This window comes from Nyctereutes procyonoides, unplaced genomic scaffold, assembly GCF_905146905.1.
Source record: "Nyctereutes procyonoides isolate TBG_1078 unplaced genomic scaffold, NYPRO_anot_genome, whole genome shotgun sequence".
NCBI lineage: Eukaryota > Metazoa > Chordata > Mammalia > Carnivora > Canidae > Nyctereutes > Nyctereutes procyonoides.
The window spans coordinates 26,397,476-26,413,942 of NW_026575142.1; the positions used below are offsets into that span (position 1 = coordinate 26,397,476).

General features: G+C 44.4%; 1 protein-coding gene across 3 annotated transcripts in view; it reads right to left on the reverse strand.

The window, feature by feature from the left end:
• Positions 1–16,467, reverse strand: part of TANC1 (tetratricopeptide repeat, ankyrin repeat and coiled-coil containing 1) — a 226,906-nt gene that overhangs the window by 167,462 nt on the left and 42,977 nt on the right. For all 3 annotated transcript variants that reach the window (XM_055307799.1, XM_055307801.1, XM_055307800.1), the window contains exon 2: positions 4,608–4,720. The gene's annotated coding sequence lies outside the window, so the exon portion shown is untranslated. The remainder of the gene's footprint in view (positions 1–4,607; positions 4,721–16,467) is intronic.

Genomic DNA, 16,467 nt, shown 5'->3' on the forward strand with positions numbered 1-16,467 from the left:
ACTGGGTATTTACCCAAAGAACCCTACAAAAACCCTAATTCAGAGGGATACATGCACCATTATGCTTATAGAAGCACTACCTACACTAGCCAAATCATGGAAGCAGCCCAAGTGTCTCTTGACTGATGAATGGATAAAGCAGATGAGGCCTACACACACACACACACACACACACACACACGTATATGTGTGTGTGTGTATATATACATATATATACACATACATGTACATATATAATTCACAAACATATATAATGGAATATTACTCTACCACAAAAATGAGTGAAATCTTGCCATTTGCAAACAACACGGATAGAGGTAGACAGTAAAATGCCAAGCGAAATAAGAGAAAGTATTTGTCTTTTACATTCACTCTTATGTGTAATTTAAAACAAAACAAATGAGCAAAGGAAAAATATAAGACACAAATCAAGAAAAAGACTCTTAGAGAAGACACTGGTGGTTGCCAGAGGGGAGGTGGGTTGATGAATGGGTGAAATAGGTGATGGGAGCCCACTTGTGATGAGCACCTGGTGTTGTATGGAAGTGTTGCATCACTATATTGTACACCTGAAACTAATACAATACTGTATGTTAACTAAATGGAATTAAATTTAAAACTTTAAAAGTAGAGGTTTGGGGTGCCTGGGTGGTTCAGTCCGTTAAGCACCTAACTGTGGCTCAGGTCATGATCCCAGGATTGTGAGACGGGGCCCCATTTTCAGCCTCTGCTCCTCCCCACTGATTCCATGATTACATGCTCTTGTGCTAATAAATAAAACCTAAAAAAAAAAAATCTTGTTTTTAGTACCTATTAAGAAAAAATATAGGACACATAATTTTGAATAACACCCAGTTCCTGCCCTCAACAAAGTCAGCCTACCAACCAGAAGTCTCAAGTAGCAGTGGCATTATGGGAACACACAAGACAGAGTGACATGGTATCAAAGGTTCTGGAGTTGGCAGATCAATCCACAGGCTTAAAATCCCCCAATCCCAACCCCACCTGCTTTACTTGCTCTGTGATCTTCAGATTAAGTTACTGAACTTAATCTCTCTGAGCCTTAAGATCCTGAACTTATGGGGCACCTGGATGCCTCAGTTGGTTAAGCATCTGACTCTTGGTTTTGGTTCAGGTCATGATCTGAGGATTGTGAGATGGAGCCCCTGTTGGGTTTGAAGCTCAGCGTGGAGTCTGCTTAAGATTCTCTCTCCCTCTGCCCCTTCCCCTACCCCCTGTACACTCTCCCTGTAAAATAAATCTTTAGGGGATCCCTGGGTAGCTCGCTCAGCGGTTTAGCACCACCTTCAGCCCAGTGCGTGATACTGGAGACCTGGGATCAAGTCCCACGTCGGGCTCCCTGCATGGAGCCTGCTTCTTTCTCTCTCTGCCTGTGTCCCTGCCTCTCTCCCCGTGTCTCTCATGAATAAATAAATAAAATCTAAAAATAATAAATAAAATAAAAGATAAATAAAATATTCTAAAAAAATAAATAAATGGTCATAACTGTCTCATGTTATTGTGTCTGCTTATATAAGCACAACTACCACTTTTGATGACTAGAATCTTTAAATGTCAGTGGAATGGCCTTTTCCTTTTTTATTTAGGTTAGTAATATGATAGAAATTGCAAATCAAATCAAGAGATGGGGCTGACTGAGGGAGGATGAAGGATGAGTCACACATTCCTGGCTTGAAGAGTGCCAATGACCAAAGTGGGAAGAGCAGACAGGGAATGAGGGAATGGGGGGCAGGGGGAGTGGGGAACGGACAGGAGCAGGCAACAACTGGGAAGGAAAAGAGTTCAGTTTGGATATTCCTACTTAACAGTAAATATGAGTCATCCAAGTAGAAACGTCCACTAGATTGTTTGAGACAAGAAGATGAACTCACAGAAGGACCTGAGGGTCGTTAGCATGTGGGTGGTGGCTGAAACCACAGAAGTGTTGAGGTCCCCCAAAGAGGCTCAGCAGACTAAAAGAAAACCACCAAGGATCAAAGCTCAAGGAACATGAACATTTAAGGGCAGATACAGTAGGAGCTAGGAAGAAATTAAAGAAGAAGAAATGTAGGCAGAAATGATGCAAAGGAACCCAGAGGAGAAAGTTTCAAATGAGGAGTGGTCAATACTACAACGTGCTACAGAAAAGCCAGGTCAGAGCTCTATCAGAGGCCACGTGTAACCTTAACAAGAGAAGTTTCCATGAAGTCGAGGCAATGAAAAGCAGGTAACCGGTCATCTGTAAGGCCCCTCTCTAAACGGGATTCTTTGATCTCAAAATAGCAACTTATTCTCCATCAAATAATAACAAGTTGCAAGGTTTTCTTTCAGAGAAAGGGAATTTGCAAATGAGACAGAGTTACGGGACGCCTGGGTGGCTCAGTTGGTTAAACATTTGCCTTCGGCTCAGGTCTTGATCCCAGGGTCCTGTGCCCCAAGTCCAGCTCTCTGCTCCGTGGGAAGCCTGCTTCTCCTTCCCCCTCTCCCTTTACTTGTGTGTGTGTGTGTGTGTGTGTGTGTGTGTGTGTGTGTGTGTGTGCGCGCGCGCGCGCGCGCTCTCTCGCTCTCTCAAATAAAATCTTTTTTAAAAAAGAGAGAGAGAGAGTTAAAACATTTAACATGATCTTTGCTATTAAGCTCCTATCGACTTCCTGAAGTTGGTCCCAGGGAAGGAATAAAGAAAAAGTAGCTAATTCGCTACCACCCAAAAACCTCCTAGAAGAGGAAGAAAAATGTATACCTTACTAAATAAATTTCCTGTCTAATAAATCTCTGAGGGCCATACCTTTAAATTTCAATTTCAATACTACTTTGAAAAATGTGTTACCATAGGTCAAAAAGCTTTGGTTTCAATATGCAAATCTCTGCGTACTTGGGGGTGAAATTCCATTTAAGCAGTTTTCCGCTTGGATTTCTAAATAAGCCATAACTCTCATTAAACTTAGAAAATTGAAAAAAAAAAGATAAACTTAGAAAATTCATCTTCAGTGTCATTTTTCTCATTCCTTGTATACTCACAACAATAGTGTCGTCCCAGGCAATTTTAACTTAAAGTTATAAAATGGTTCTACCATGCAAATTATGGCACAAGAGAATGTTTGGCTTGGCTGTATGAACTGGTTAAACTAGTTAGTAGAGTTCAAAAATAATTCCCCCAAACATCTGCTCAGGCTAAGAAAGAGTCTCTTTGTTTTTAAGTCTGGTCCACATACAAATATTTTTCAAGAAGTGATATACTATCTTCTTTTGAGTTTTAAAAAACAAACATATAGAGCAAGGACTCCCTCCTCATCCCCGAAATTCTACTTCAGCACACCTGGGGGGGGGGTCCCAGTATTCTAATTTTTAAAGTTTCACCTTAGGTTCTGCTGGGTACTCCCCAGCCACACTCCTGCTGAGCAGCTTTACCTTTTGGCAGCGTCGCCCAAAATTTTAGGGGCACTGTGACCACTGCATTCTTTACAACAAGCAAAGCGTGGCAGGAGTGGGGAGTGCAGAATGGGACATCCTGCCAGCAAGCCACATGTGACAGCTGGCAGAGTGCACCTGCATCTTACATGGACATTTCAAGAACTCACAGAGATTTGGAAGCAGCTATAACCTTGATCCCCATCTCCCATGGGTCCTCCTTCCAACACCCACAGAGAAGGAATACAGGGCAGTCTTCAGAGGCCTCAACCATTCTATCCAGAGCTCCCGCGAATTTCTGCTCCGCAGCCTCAACTGTGAGCAGCTGAGCATAAATAACAATCCTCCAAGCTGTGCTCACTTAATGGGACTGAAGACCCAGTTCTCAGCCAACTCTCTTCTTTAAAGCAAAGGGGATATTTAAGCCCTACTAACTGCCACACATTAGAGATAGAGAATGCAACTCACAATGTGAACAGAACAAAAGTTTTGCCCATCAGAGCAGCCTCCAGCCTCACCAAAACCCTTAAAGTAGGTATTTTTGTTCAAAAATTTACATATAAAACTGCAGTACAGGAAAACCGCAGTACAGAAGAGTAGCGGCTTTCCTAAAGTTCCTAAAGCCATACAACTAAAAAAATCCTCCTCGAGGGACACCTGGTGGCTCAGCAGTTGAGCGCCTGCCTTCAGCTCAGGTCATGATCCCAGGGTCCTGGAATCAAGTTCTGCATCAGGTTCCCTGCAGGTAGCCTGCTTCTCCCTCTCTCAGTGTGTCTCTCATCATAAATAAAATCTTAGAAAAGAAAAGAAAAGAGAAAAATAAACCCAGGGAAGGGCAAAGACACAAGTCAGAATAAGTTAACAGGACTTCTGTTTTGTGAACTGTCAATATTAACAAGCTATTCACACAACACATACTAAATGTTTTCAGTACTGGGCTAGGAACCATAGAGAGATCCCAAATCTTGAAATGACTACAATAAAATTAGAAGAGTTCTGGAAAAAAAAAATGTACTGAAGCATCCCTATTAATAAGCATGCTTTAACACAGTAATTAAGACACCAAAATTTTTTAAAATTCTTAAATCTCTTTGAATAAAAACCCAATTTACTTTCAAAAGCCTCAAAATTTTCAGAGAATAATTCATCTTTGAAAACAGGATCTGTCAGTGGACAGATTCTCTATGCGCCCCACTCACCTTGTCTCACCCCAGACTCCACGTGCTTGCAAAACAGAGAGAGGCGGTCTCACTCGGGAGGGAACCCAGAAAGCTCCTCTGGACAAGCTGACCACAGAAACCTAGAAAGAGACCTGGAGAAAAGAAAACCTGTGAGCACACTCGCCCTGGGAGACAAGCAGCAGAGAGTTTATAAACCAGCTACAGCTGGGGCGCCTGGGTGGCTCGGTCAATTAAGCGGCTGCCTTCCACTCCAGTCATAATATCTCAGGGTCCTGAGATCGAGTCCCGCATTGGGGTCGAGGCATCTGCTTCTCCCTCTCCCTCTGCTCCTCCCCTGCTTATGCTGTCAAATAAAATCTAAAAAAATAATAATAATAATTTTAAACCAGCTACAACCTCCATGAAACTCCCAACAAAGTCATGATGGAGAGAAGAGAGTCGTCAGCACACGCATCCTCTTAACAGAGGGGAAAGCAAGGTGACCAGTTGGCAAAAGCAAGAAAATTCATCCTTTCTTCCGATGCCCTCTATCCGAGTTGACAGGGGCAGGGGTTATATTTACCAAAGCCCCTCATCTGGAGCCAGGTACTCGAGTATTTGTTTACTTCTCTATCTCTCTTGGGTTTTCTCTTTAAGTGATACTAATAGGTTTGCAGCCCAGGACACAAAGAAACGTTTCAAAGGTTCAAGACAAGGAGCCAAGAACCTCCCTAGGGCTCCCCGTCTCCTGCCACGCTCCTCACAGGCCCCAGCTTCCCGCTCACCCCTCCTGAACACACTGCCCGTCTCACACCTCTGCCCCCCCCACCAGCCGCTCCTCCTGAGGCGCCCCTCTCCCCCTCTGGAAACGAAGTCATCGTAGCACAGCTCAGGGGCGCCCTGCACACCCGGTCCACCCGTGGGGCCCTCCCAGGCCTTCCTCTGGCTCAGGAAGCCTGTCCGGGACCTGAGCCGGGACCTGAGCGCCAGCATCCACTTCCTTCCCGTCCTCCCCTCCAACCAGTTTCCCCAGGGCTGGTCTCACCTGCCGCCCCCCCCCCCACCCCGACCTCCTGCTCTGTCACAAGAGGAGGCAGGAGCTTGTTGAGTGAAGGACTCCAGGAGGAGGGCGCCGGTGACCGACTCGGCCTATTTCCCCGGGAGGTGTCCCTCTGCCAGGGTGATACCCACGCTCAGTCCAAGTCACTGCCCTCAGGGCACTACTGCCGGGCTTCGAGCCCCCAGGGACACGATCCCCACAGTCACGCCTCGGCCGGCGAAGCCACGGGCAGGCAGGGCAGCAGCGCCCACGAGCCTTTCTCTGGGAGGCAGCCAGGGACGGCCGCAGGGCGTAGGTTCAAGCCTCCCCCGACTTCAGAAGCCCCAGGAATCTCGCTGAAGGACACGGAGAAACCTGCACGGACCAGGTGATCACTTGGGGTCAAACGTTTCCTCCAGAAAGGGCCTCCTCTGGCGTTCAGCGACAGCCCGCAGATGAGCCAGGCTCCGGGGCCCCCGTGGTTGCTGACCGCCCTGGTACTACCAGGCACCCGCTGCAGGACCGCACCAGCTGGTGAACAGCAGCTCCCTGGGTGTCTCAGGGCGTCCTGTTATTCGCCCATAAAAGGGATCCCCCACCTCGTCACAGAGGGTTCTGGCAGCAAGGGAGGGAATCCATCTCCAGCCAACGTCCTCTCTTAGAGCACACCTCAGGAAGAGGCAGGCCTCGCATTCATCCCAACCACACCTACAAGTATTAAGGGAATGCCCATCACGCCCCACAGCATGCCGCCTGTGGCGCAGGCCCTCTGCCCAAAGGATCCACGGATGTGTGGGCGCCCTTAAAGTGAGATCTGTGACAGGTGCACACACGCCTGCTTTCCCTCTGGCCCCTTCTCCACCTAGAGCCACCCAACTGTTACACTCCTCCTGTAAGGATGGGGGGGGGGAGTTCCTCTCTGAGTTCAAGACTACAAAGGCACCGCTATAAATTACAGACTTACGGAGGTCCCAAGGGGAGGCGTCTTCCTGCAAGGAGAAGGACTGTCCCTACAGCCTGTTTTTGTGGTGATGAGATCACAGAGTTTAGATTCTGTATTTGGTCCTACATGGGTTTTAAGGGCCATATTCAGTAATTACAGAAGGGAAAAAAGGAGGTCAACGAGACCAGAGGAACTCTGAGTGGTGTTTGAGAAGTTACTTATAACTGCAGCGAGATCACTCACCTCCCCAAACTCAAAACAGAAACTATACCTCGAGTTTTCACCTTTTGTCCTTCAGAATCAATGTTACATTAGATTTTTTAAAAAGGGCAACTTTCTACTTTTTACTTGCTTTTGTTTCGGTATTCCTCCATTCGAAGGGCTCCACTCACTTTCAATGCATAATCCAAAATTTAGGCCCAAGAAAGTTTTAAAAAACAAGCATTATGCCACAAAATATTTTCATGTAAAATTCAAAGACAACAAAGCACATTTACTGGAAGAATTTTTTGGAATCTAACACATGGGAATTTAGAGACCAGATGAATGAAAACCCTCAACTGCCAATCACTAGGTCTTAATTTGCAGATCTAATTTCTAATTGGCTCCTAAAAAAAAAATAAAAGAAAAAAAAAACACCTTAAAATGCTTTTGAGAATTTACTACTGGTTTACTTTCTGGTCATCACTCTTTTTCTGGTCATCACTCTTACTTTTTCTTTTTTCAAAAATGAAAAAGAGGCTCCCAAGTTGTTTATTCAACAGAAGTTTTCATCAAAAAAAAAAAAAAGTTATTATCTCTCAGCTATCTCCCTAAACCCTAGCAGTGGGCCTCCTCACACCACAAAACAAGGACTACTGTGTGTGTTCATGGACCAAAGCGTGTGACCACTGGTTCCGTGTGACAGTCCACATCCTCTGGTTGTACAGGGTTCTGTGGCACCGCAACCACTCCACCAGAACATGAGGCCCAGACAGGTGAGGAAGGTCACAGCCTGCTGCGTCCGGAGAGTTCATGGGGGCACAGGTCACAGTCAACTGCATAAAGAGGAAAAACGATGCCACCAAAATGCTAAAGTGAGGAGAGGAATGTTCTCGTTTTTGTTTTGTTTCATTTTGAATGCCAGTGCTTAATAGAAAGCAGGCTTAAATAAAGGACGAAGATAGGGAGAAGGAGAAGCCTAGGGACTTTGCATGCATTTGGGGCAGGAGCAGCAAAAGGTATGATTTTAAAATACCTATTTTCATTTCAAATCCTGCAGCTTCCATTTTCCTTGAGACACTGCTAGTATCAATCCACCTCACTTACACCGAGGTGGCTTTCAATCCTAACCACCGGGTCAGAATTTCCCAGTGAGCTTTAAAAGTTCTGATGCGCAGAGAAATGAGAACAGAATCTCTGGGGATGAGGCTCAAATGCTGATACTTTATAAAGCTGACCAGCTGATCTTCAGGTATAGCCAGGATTATGAACCACTGCCCCTGCCCTATCCCCAGAGTGTTTTCTTTTTTCTTGATGGTGTGGGGGCAGCAGGAAATATTTATGCTTAAAAAGGGGGGGTGGAAGGTCAAACACATGGACCAGGGATAGAGTTGGAGGAAGCTGAAGTGAATAGTAACTTGCAGGTGGTGATCTCTGGAGTGGGTGCAAGGTGTGGCCTGCAGAGCACACTCCCTCAAGGAGAAGCAGGAGTGGGACAGCCTGGGTCATTCCCCAAGTAAACCCTGCACAGCTCTGCCTTCAGGCAAGAAAGAGGTAGCAATCCAAAGCTCATCTGTAAAGACCATTCCCAGGTCAGGTGTCTGCTATGCAAGATGTGATTATAATACGGTGGTTTTCCAACGTGAAGAATCTACTGAAGTGTATTTACCCCCATGATTTCCCCTGGTTCTTCTAATAACACTATTTAACAGGTTTGTTTTGTTTTGTTTTTATCTGATGATCTGTATTTCCTCACTCACCAAATCTAACAAAGCACACACTCATTACAGGATCACTTCCTGGAGTTATATCGTCCCAAAAACAGAGCTTCCCTAGGCTTAAAACCAGCTGGCTCACACAAGGGCTGAACCCAGACACGATTTTAAATTAGCATCGTTATGTTCCTCGAGGTGACAGTAAGTGGGTAAGAGGGAGAACACGGGTATCTGGGTGAAGGATGAGGACTGCAGCAATACCATCTCCAGTTGAGGAGTTAATTCTATCCTCCCTTCCGTGACCTGCTCTCGACCCGTCCTTCTGAAACAGTGACAAAAATCAGGCAGCCCAACCTGGATGCCTCCTTCCTAATTTGTCTCTCGTGGAAAGAATTAATCAGCTTTGCCTAATCCATCCTTTACCAGTATTTCCCCAAGCACGTCCTGCAGGCCACGGTACCAGAAGGACCTGGGCATCCCTGGACACCACACCAGACCACATAAGAAGGGGGTCGTACTATCTGGAGTAGAGCCCAAGAGTCTGCATTTTAAACAGCCACACAGACACAACAGTCAGTGAACCAATCATCCATTCCTCCTTTGAAACGGGTTCACCAGATGTGCTGCTAAGTCTCTCCATAACGTCTGCCGCTTCCTCATGGGGGTCACAGTCTCCCATGGTAGCTGCTTTCTCCAACGTCGCTGCGTGACCACTTTCTCAACTACCGCTTGCACCCAGCACAGCTGGCTCAAGGTTCCTGACTCAAGTCACTCTTCGCTGCACCCACCCCCAGAGCAAAACTTCTCTAGCACTTTCGCCTTAGGATTTTGGGTCTGTTAGTTCTCTCTCCCAACCACACGCTAAGCTTCTCGAAGGCATGTCCACATCATCCCTCTGTATCCTCCACAGGGCTGGGTACATCTTGGGTTTTGAGAATAGTGCTTGACTGATCAAACCCTTGCCTCAGCCCCGGGTTTTCCTCCATTCACCTTCTTCTCATTGTCCCGGAGAAAACATTCATTCTCTCCTTTCCACAGCAAAATCGCCTCAGGCATGGGTAGGAGAAAAGAGTGACACTCTAGTGGGGACCTGAAGGGAGGGGACAGGAGTCATGAGCTAGCAACCTCAACTACCCAGCAAGCAGCTAGGAACCAAACTTAGTCCTTGCAGCTGCCAAAACCTGCAAAACTTCAGACAGCTCAAATCACAAACACACAGCTCAGAACTCCCCAGCCTCGCCCCACTTCGATCCGACACCTCTTTCGCAGGCCCTCCCCGAGTGCTATTTTACTAGATAGGATTCTTACGGGAGGGAAATATTTGGTTTCCCAGGTCACCATGAATTAAGAGGGTGATGGGTAAACTGCTAGATCAAGGCACAATGACAGCCCTGAAATGACTGACAGGGACAGTTTATAAGATCCCAAACAGTACATTACAGGTTGTTATAGTATAAATAGACTTTCAATCCCCAAAGTATCCAAGGACACCAAAAAAAAAAGGGGCGGGGAGGGGGCATTTCAAAACAGCACAATCAGTGGCCCTGAAAGATGATTTGGGGCACTAAGAAAAGGTTATTTCATTTTCTTTCTTTTTTTTTTTTTTAAAGTTTTTTTTTGTTTTATTTATTTATTTATGATAGTCACAGAGAGAGAGAGAGGCAGAGACACAGGCAGAGGGAGAAGCAGGCTCCATGCACCGGGAGCCTGATGTGGGATTCGATCCCGGGTCTCCAGGATCGCGCCCTGGGCCAAAGGCAGGCGCCAAACCGCTGCGCCACCCAGAGATCCCTGGTTATTTCATTTTCAGTGGGTCTCCAAGCCACTCTACCAGGAGAGAAGATGCCCACGTGGCCAAGCTCAGTCTCTAAGATCCACATGTTCTCAAAAATAAGAACAGACACTGTATCCAACTATCCAACTGCAATGTGCTGCTTCTAGGAGGTCTCCAAAACTACTGAATACCGGGACAGACTTCCAAAGGCAGGACATAACCCTCAGCATTGCCATGCTGACGGGGAACCTTCTGTCTGCCTACTCCCACCCTTGCCACACACTTGCACTGCTCCTTTCCTTGTGGTATTTGTAAGTTAAGCTCCTTACCAGATTTAAACTTCCTGGAGCAGAGGCATACCATGTATGGACACCATGTCCCCCCAGCTCTGCCTCTCACAGCTGATGCCTGCTGACCCTGTGCCAGTTCCCTCTGCCTAGAAGCCCAGATCATCTTAAGGAAGGGGAGATTTAAATAAGTGTGTCTTAAAATACCCCAAGCATTTCATTTTTTTAATTTTAATTCCAGTACAGTTATAACATAAGCCCAAGCATTTCTACAGTCTTTAAAGATACTGATTTTCCTGCTTTCTTAAGAATTTAAAAATACCTAAGTTTAAACATGAGGATTCTATCATCAATGGGGCAAGCCTCGGTTTATCTTAGAATCTAATCTATATGAGACATAGAGCCAAGGAATAAATTCTGCATCACTGCATGTACGTATCTGAACCACACAGGTCAGGATGAGTTTTTCCTTCATCTAAAACCTACCTAACCTCAAATGGCTTCAATCATTTATCTGTTCAGAACTGATTATTGCACAGCTTCATATTTTTGTCTTGATAAGTAATAGCATTTGCTTTGGGACTAGTAAAGAAAGTACTTTAATGAATGTAACTGGTAGTTCCATAATAAAAGGTTATGGATGGCTCAGAGGTTTAGCGCCTGCCTTCAGCCTAATGTGGTCCTGGGGGCCTGGGATCAAATCCCATATCAGGCTCCTGCATGGAGCCTGCTTCTCCCTCTGCCTGTGTCTCTGCCTCTCTCTCTCTCTGTCTCTCATGAATAAATAAAATCTTTAAAAAAAAAAAAAGGTTATGGTTTATACTTGGTTCGAGTAATTTTATTTTTTTTATCTAAACGGAGTTAAAAACTAAATTTATTTCCAGATTCACAAAAGCAATTCTCAGTTTTGTTTCAAGCTCATTGTTGAATGTGTCCCTTACACTCAGACCCATTCATTTTACAAACAGGCTACAATGACCTACCCAGGGTACTGAGAACCTCTCTATTTTAAGAGGGTGGAGGTCAAGGTTGTCGGGACATCCTGGCCTGGTCTGCTGTTGTTTCTAGCTTCTACAGTCCTTCCCCTCCACAGCTGAGGCCTCCTGACCCTCACCCCACCCTCTTCTTTGGCTCAATCCAAGGGGAATTTCTAGAAGAGAGGTTTGTTTGTTTTTTAAGATTTTATTTATTTATTCATGAGAGAGAAGCTGAGACATAGGCAGAGGGAGAAACAGGCTCCCTGAGGGGAGCCTAATGCGGGACTCAATCCCAGGACCCCGAATCCTGGGGCCTTGAGCCAAAGGCATATGCTCAACCACTGAACCACCCTCAGGGGCCCCTACAATAGAGATTTAAACAGTTTGAGCCAAGTTGCTTTTGCTACTTAACCAGCCCTGATCTTGTGTCCAGTCTCGACTTCTTTCTCCTGCATTCCCCAGGCCTAACTCACCCTCTAGCTCAGTTCTGATAACCTGCAAGTCTCTGGGGGCTGAGATGCTTCCTTCCCCTTGGCAATCCTCCAAGGAACCAGAAGAGGTCTTCTTCATGAGGGCTACTCTGATGTGCTGGGCCACTCCAGACCATCCATCTGCCAGGCCACTAGCACTCAAGACCCCTGTTCTTTCCTCCTGGCATACAAGACTTCCTCCCAGCTGCAAACAGTAGGCCTGTTGCCCCACTACATGTCTTCCACCCCTGGGTGGGGAGATCCAGGCCCAAACTGGGCCTCAGTAGGAAATGACTCAGATCACAAAAAGCTGAAGGTCCCCGGGCCAGAACACAAGTCACAAGATCTGGATCTGAACTTATCAGAAATTAAAATGCCAGCAACAAAACATCAACAAAGCAAGAGAAAACAGGACACATCTCCTCTGAGAAAAATGTGCTCATGCTGAACATGGTGGGTATGCAGAAACCACAGCAGCTTCATTCACTAGTTCTAAGGTGAAACCTGAGGAAAATTAGAGAAATGGCCACAATTGTGTCTTCCCCGGGTGGAGGGGAGCCAAAAGGCTTCTTACAACCAACTCCAAAGCTAACATTTATGGCTACTAAAATTACAAATATGAAAATAACCAGGTAGGTCTTCTCTCCAAAGAAATCAAGTTGTGGGGATCCCTGGGTGGCGCAGCTATTTGGCGCCTGCCTTTGGCCCAGGGCGCGATCCTGGAGACTCAGGATCGAGTCCCACGTCGGGCTCCCAGTGCATGGAGCCTGCTTCTCCCTCTGCCTGTGTCTCTGCATCTCTTTCTCTCTGTGTGACTATCATAAATAAATAAAAATTAAAAAAAAAAAGAAATCAAGTTGTGTTCTAAAACCCTGTTAACAAAGCTAAATTTATATGCATATTTTTATCAACAAATTAAAACAAAAACAGACAACATTAAAAACTCTAGCTGGCTAAACTATATCCCAATTCAAAATGACATGAAAAACTGCAACCTTCATTTTCTGGTCAAAGCTTATTTTTGCAATACTATCATTTTCTACAGAATTCTAGCGTTTTCTGCCTTCCACCACTATTTTATAGAAAGACATTTCTCCCTTGGTTTCGTATCTTTGCTTTTTGATCTTGTTAACAATCCTGAAAATTCCAACCTTGCAATTTTTTCAGTCCTGGGAAGGAATAACACACAGTCATTTAAAAGCCAAAAGCAGTGTCAACACTTCCTCAATGACACAGCTGCTGTGAGTGACCAGTGAATGAAAGCTTGTGGTTTTTTTTCTTTTTGGAAAATGATGACGCTGCCTCAAAATAATTCTCAAAGTTACTAAACTCATGGTCAAAAACAGTAAGGCATCAGTAAAGCAAGAAGTACTGGGGTACCTGGGTGGCTCAGTGGCTCAATCTGCCTTTGGCTCAGGTCATGATCCCAGGGTCCTGGGATCTAGTCCCGCATTGGGCTCCCCGCAGGGAGCCTGCTTCTCCCTCTGCCTGTGTCTCTTATGAATAAATAAACAAAACCTTAAAAAAAAAAAAAAAGGAAGTACTAACTAACTACCTGTGATAAAGTATAGCGAAATACATGAACAAGAGGGTCTTGTCCAATGACTCTGGACAGGAGAGGACCCACTGTATGCTGTGGAACACAAGTTCTGTATTACAAACCTATATATTTTTTAAAGATTTTATTTATTTATTCATGAGAGACACACAGAGAGAGGCAAAGACACAGGAAGAGGGAGGAAAAGCAGCCTCCATGCAGAGAGCCCGATGTGGGACTTGATCCTGGGACTCTGAGATCACGCCCTGAGCTGAAGGCAGACGCTCAACCATTGAGCCACCCAGGTGTCCCTGCAAACGTATGTTTATACAAACATACACGATCCAGCAACCCCACTTCTGGGTTTTTATCTAAAGAACTAAAATCAGGATCTCAAAGAGAGATTTGCAGATTCCATGTTCATTGCAGCATTATTGATAACAGCCAAGATTGTAGAAGGAACCTCAACTGGTTGAATGGATAAAGAAACTCTGGTGTATACACACATTGAATATTATTAAACCTTAAAAAAGGAAATAAATCATGTCACATGCTAAGACATGGATGAACCCTGAGGATTGTGCTGAGTGAAACAAGCCAGTCACAGAAGGTCAAATAGTGTATGATTCCAACTCATATGAGGTATCTAAAGTAGTCAAATTCATAAAGGCAAAAAGTAGAATGGCTGGTTACCAGGGGTTGAGGGGAGGGAGAAATAGGGAATTGTTCATTGGGTGTAAAGTGCCAGTCATGCAGTATGAAAAAGTCCTAGATATCTGCTGTACAAGATTGTGCCGACAGTTAAAAATACTCTACTGTACACTTAAAAATTTGTTAAGAGGAAGAAAGAAGAGAAGAAGAAGAAGAAAGAAGAAAGAAAGAAGAAGAAACAGGCTCTGGAATTTATATTATGCTGGCTTCAAAGTTCCCAACCCTTTGCTTCATATTGCCTACATCAAGAGAAGTATATATGACATAGATTAGCATATAATTAAAGGCTAGAGTATAGGATAGGAAGAATACAGAGGGGTCAGGGAACCAAAGAAGGCTGAAGTAGTTGAGGAAAGCATCAAAATGGAGGTAACTCAACCCAACCTCTGAAGGATTATGCTGAACCTGTGGAGTTTGCAACAAGCCTGGCAGGTGAGTATGGACACTGAGCTGGTCCAAGTCAAGAAGCCATGCTAGGAAAGAGCTTTCAAAGGCTTGGAGAGTAATATTATATGTAGAATGAACTCCATACTTCCAACCCATAAATTAATCACTGACAGCTAGAAACCAAAGCAAAACCGAAGGAGCTGGTCAGGCTATCCTTAAACCATTTATAATCTAGTCCTCAGAGTTTTGAATGTTTTCCAAATCCCGGAATAGACCTTGCTATGTGACAAATAAGTAATATAAAAAGTTATAAGGCACAGCTCTCCATCAGGGCCAGTCTGAGTTAAAACAATCAGAAGTAAGACCAAATAAAGTGTATAACATTTCTAAAGAAACGAGTAAAAATATGGTATGGGAGTAACGTCCCATTTATCTAACATCCCTGAAAAATTAGGTATGCTAAAAAAATGAATCTTTTAGATAATGAAACTACTCCCTTTAAGTAATAAAATCTGTGTTAAGGGGCTCCTGAGTGGCTCAGTACATTAAGCATCTGCCTTTGGCTCAGGTGGTGGTCTCAGGGTCCTGGGATTGAGCAGGTCCCTGCTCAGCAGACAGCCTGCTTCTTCCTCTCCCTCTGCCCCTCACCTTCACTCGTGCTCTCGCTCTCTCAAATTAATAAATAAAATCTTTAAAAAATAAAAAAAACCTGTATTAATAGGGGACATCTGCATATAGACTATTGTTGGACAGATATTACGGAATTAACTATATTATGTGATAACGGCATGGGGGGGGATCTTTCTTATATTTAGAAAGCATACCGAACTCTTTACAATTACAATTACATAGTGTCCAGTATTTGCTTTAAAATGCTCTAACCAGGCAGCCCGGGTGGCTCAGCGATTTAGCGCCGCCTTCAGCCCAGGGCCTGATCCTGGGGTCCCACATCGGGCTCCCTGCATGGAGCCTCCTTCTCCCTCTGCCTGTGTCTCTGCCTCTCTCTCTCTCTCTGTGTCTCTCTGAATAAACAAATAAAATCTCTTTAAAAAAAATGCTCTAACCACATAAAAACCAGTGAAGGATTAGTAAAACAAGGTTGGCTACATGTTAGTATTTGTGAAGCTAGTTGATCAGTATATATATATATATATATATATATATATATATATATATATACTGATCATATATATATGATCAGTTCAGTTATATATATATCAGTTCATTGTATTCTTCATTATATATTATCAGTTCATTATATTCAGTGTGTATATATATATACACACACACACATATATATATATATATATATCAGTTCATTATATTCTTACTACTTGTATGTTTTTGGCAATTTCTATAACTTTTAAAGCCCCAGGTTGCCTATTTGGAATAAAACTGTCTCCAACATTTATAACCCAGATTCTAACTACCTTATTAGAGACTTTATCAGGTCTCTCTCAACCCAGAATACCTTTTTACTCTGCCTAGACAACTCCTATTCACCCCCTCAAGACTGTACCACCTTATGTTCACTCCAGATCAGAGGTCTCAATTTTCCCTGTGCTCTCACTATACTCCATTCATCTCTACTCTATACCCCTTATTATACTGTCTTGTATTTATGTATGAAACCATTTGCATTCTTATGCTATAAAAAGAGACCCTAAAGGTGCCTTGTGCACCTGGTTGGTTAAGCATTTGCCTTGGCTTAGGTTGTGATCCCAGGGTTCCGGAACCGAGCCCTGAGCTGGACTCACTCCTCAGTGGGGAACCTGCTTATCCTTCTCTCAGCTCATGCTCACTCTCTCTCGCTGTCTCTCAAATAAAGAAAATCTTTAAAAAAAAAAAAAAAAAAAGT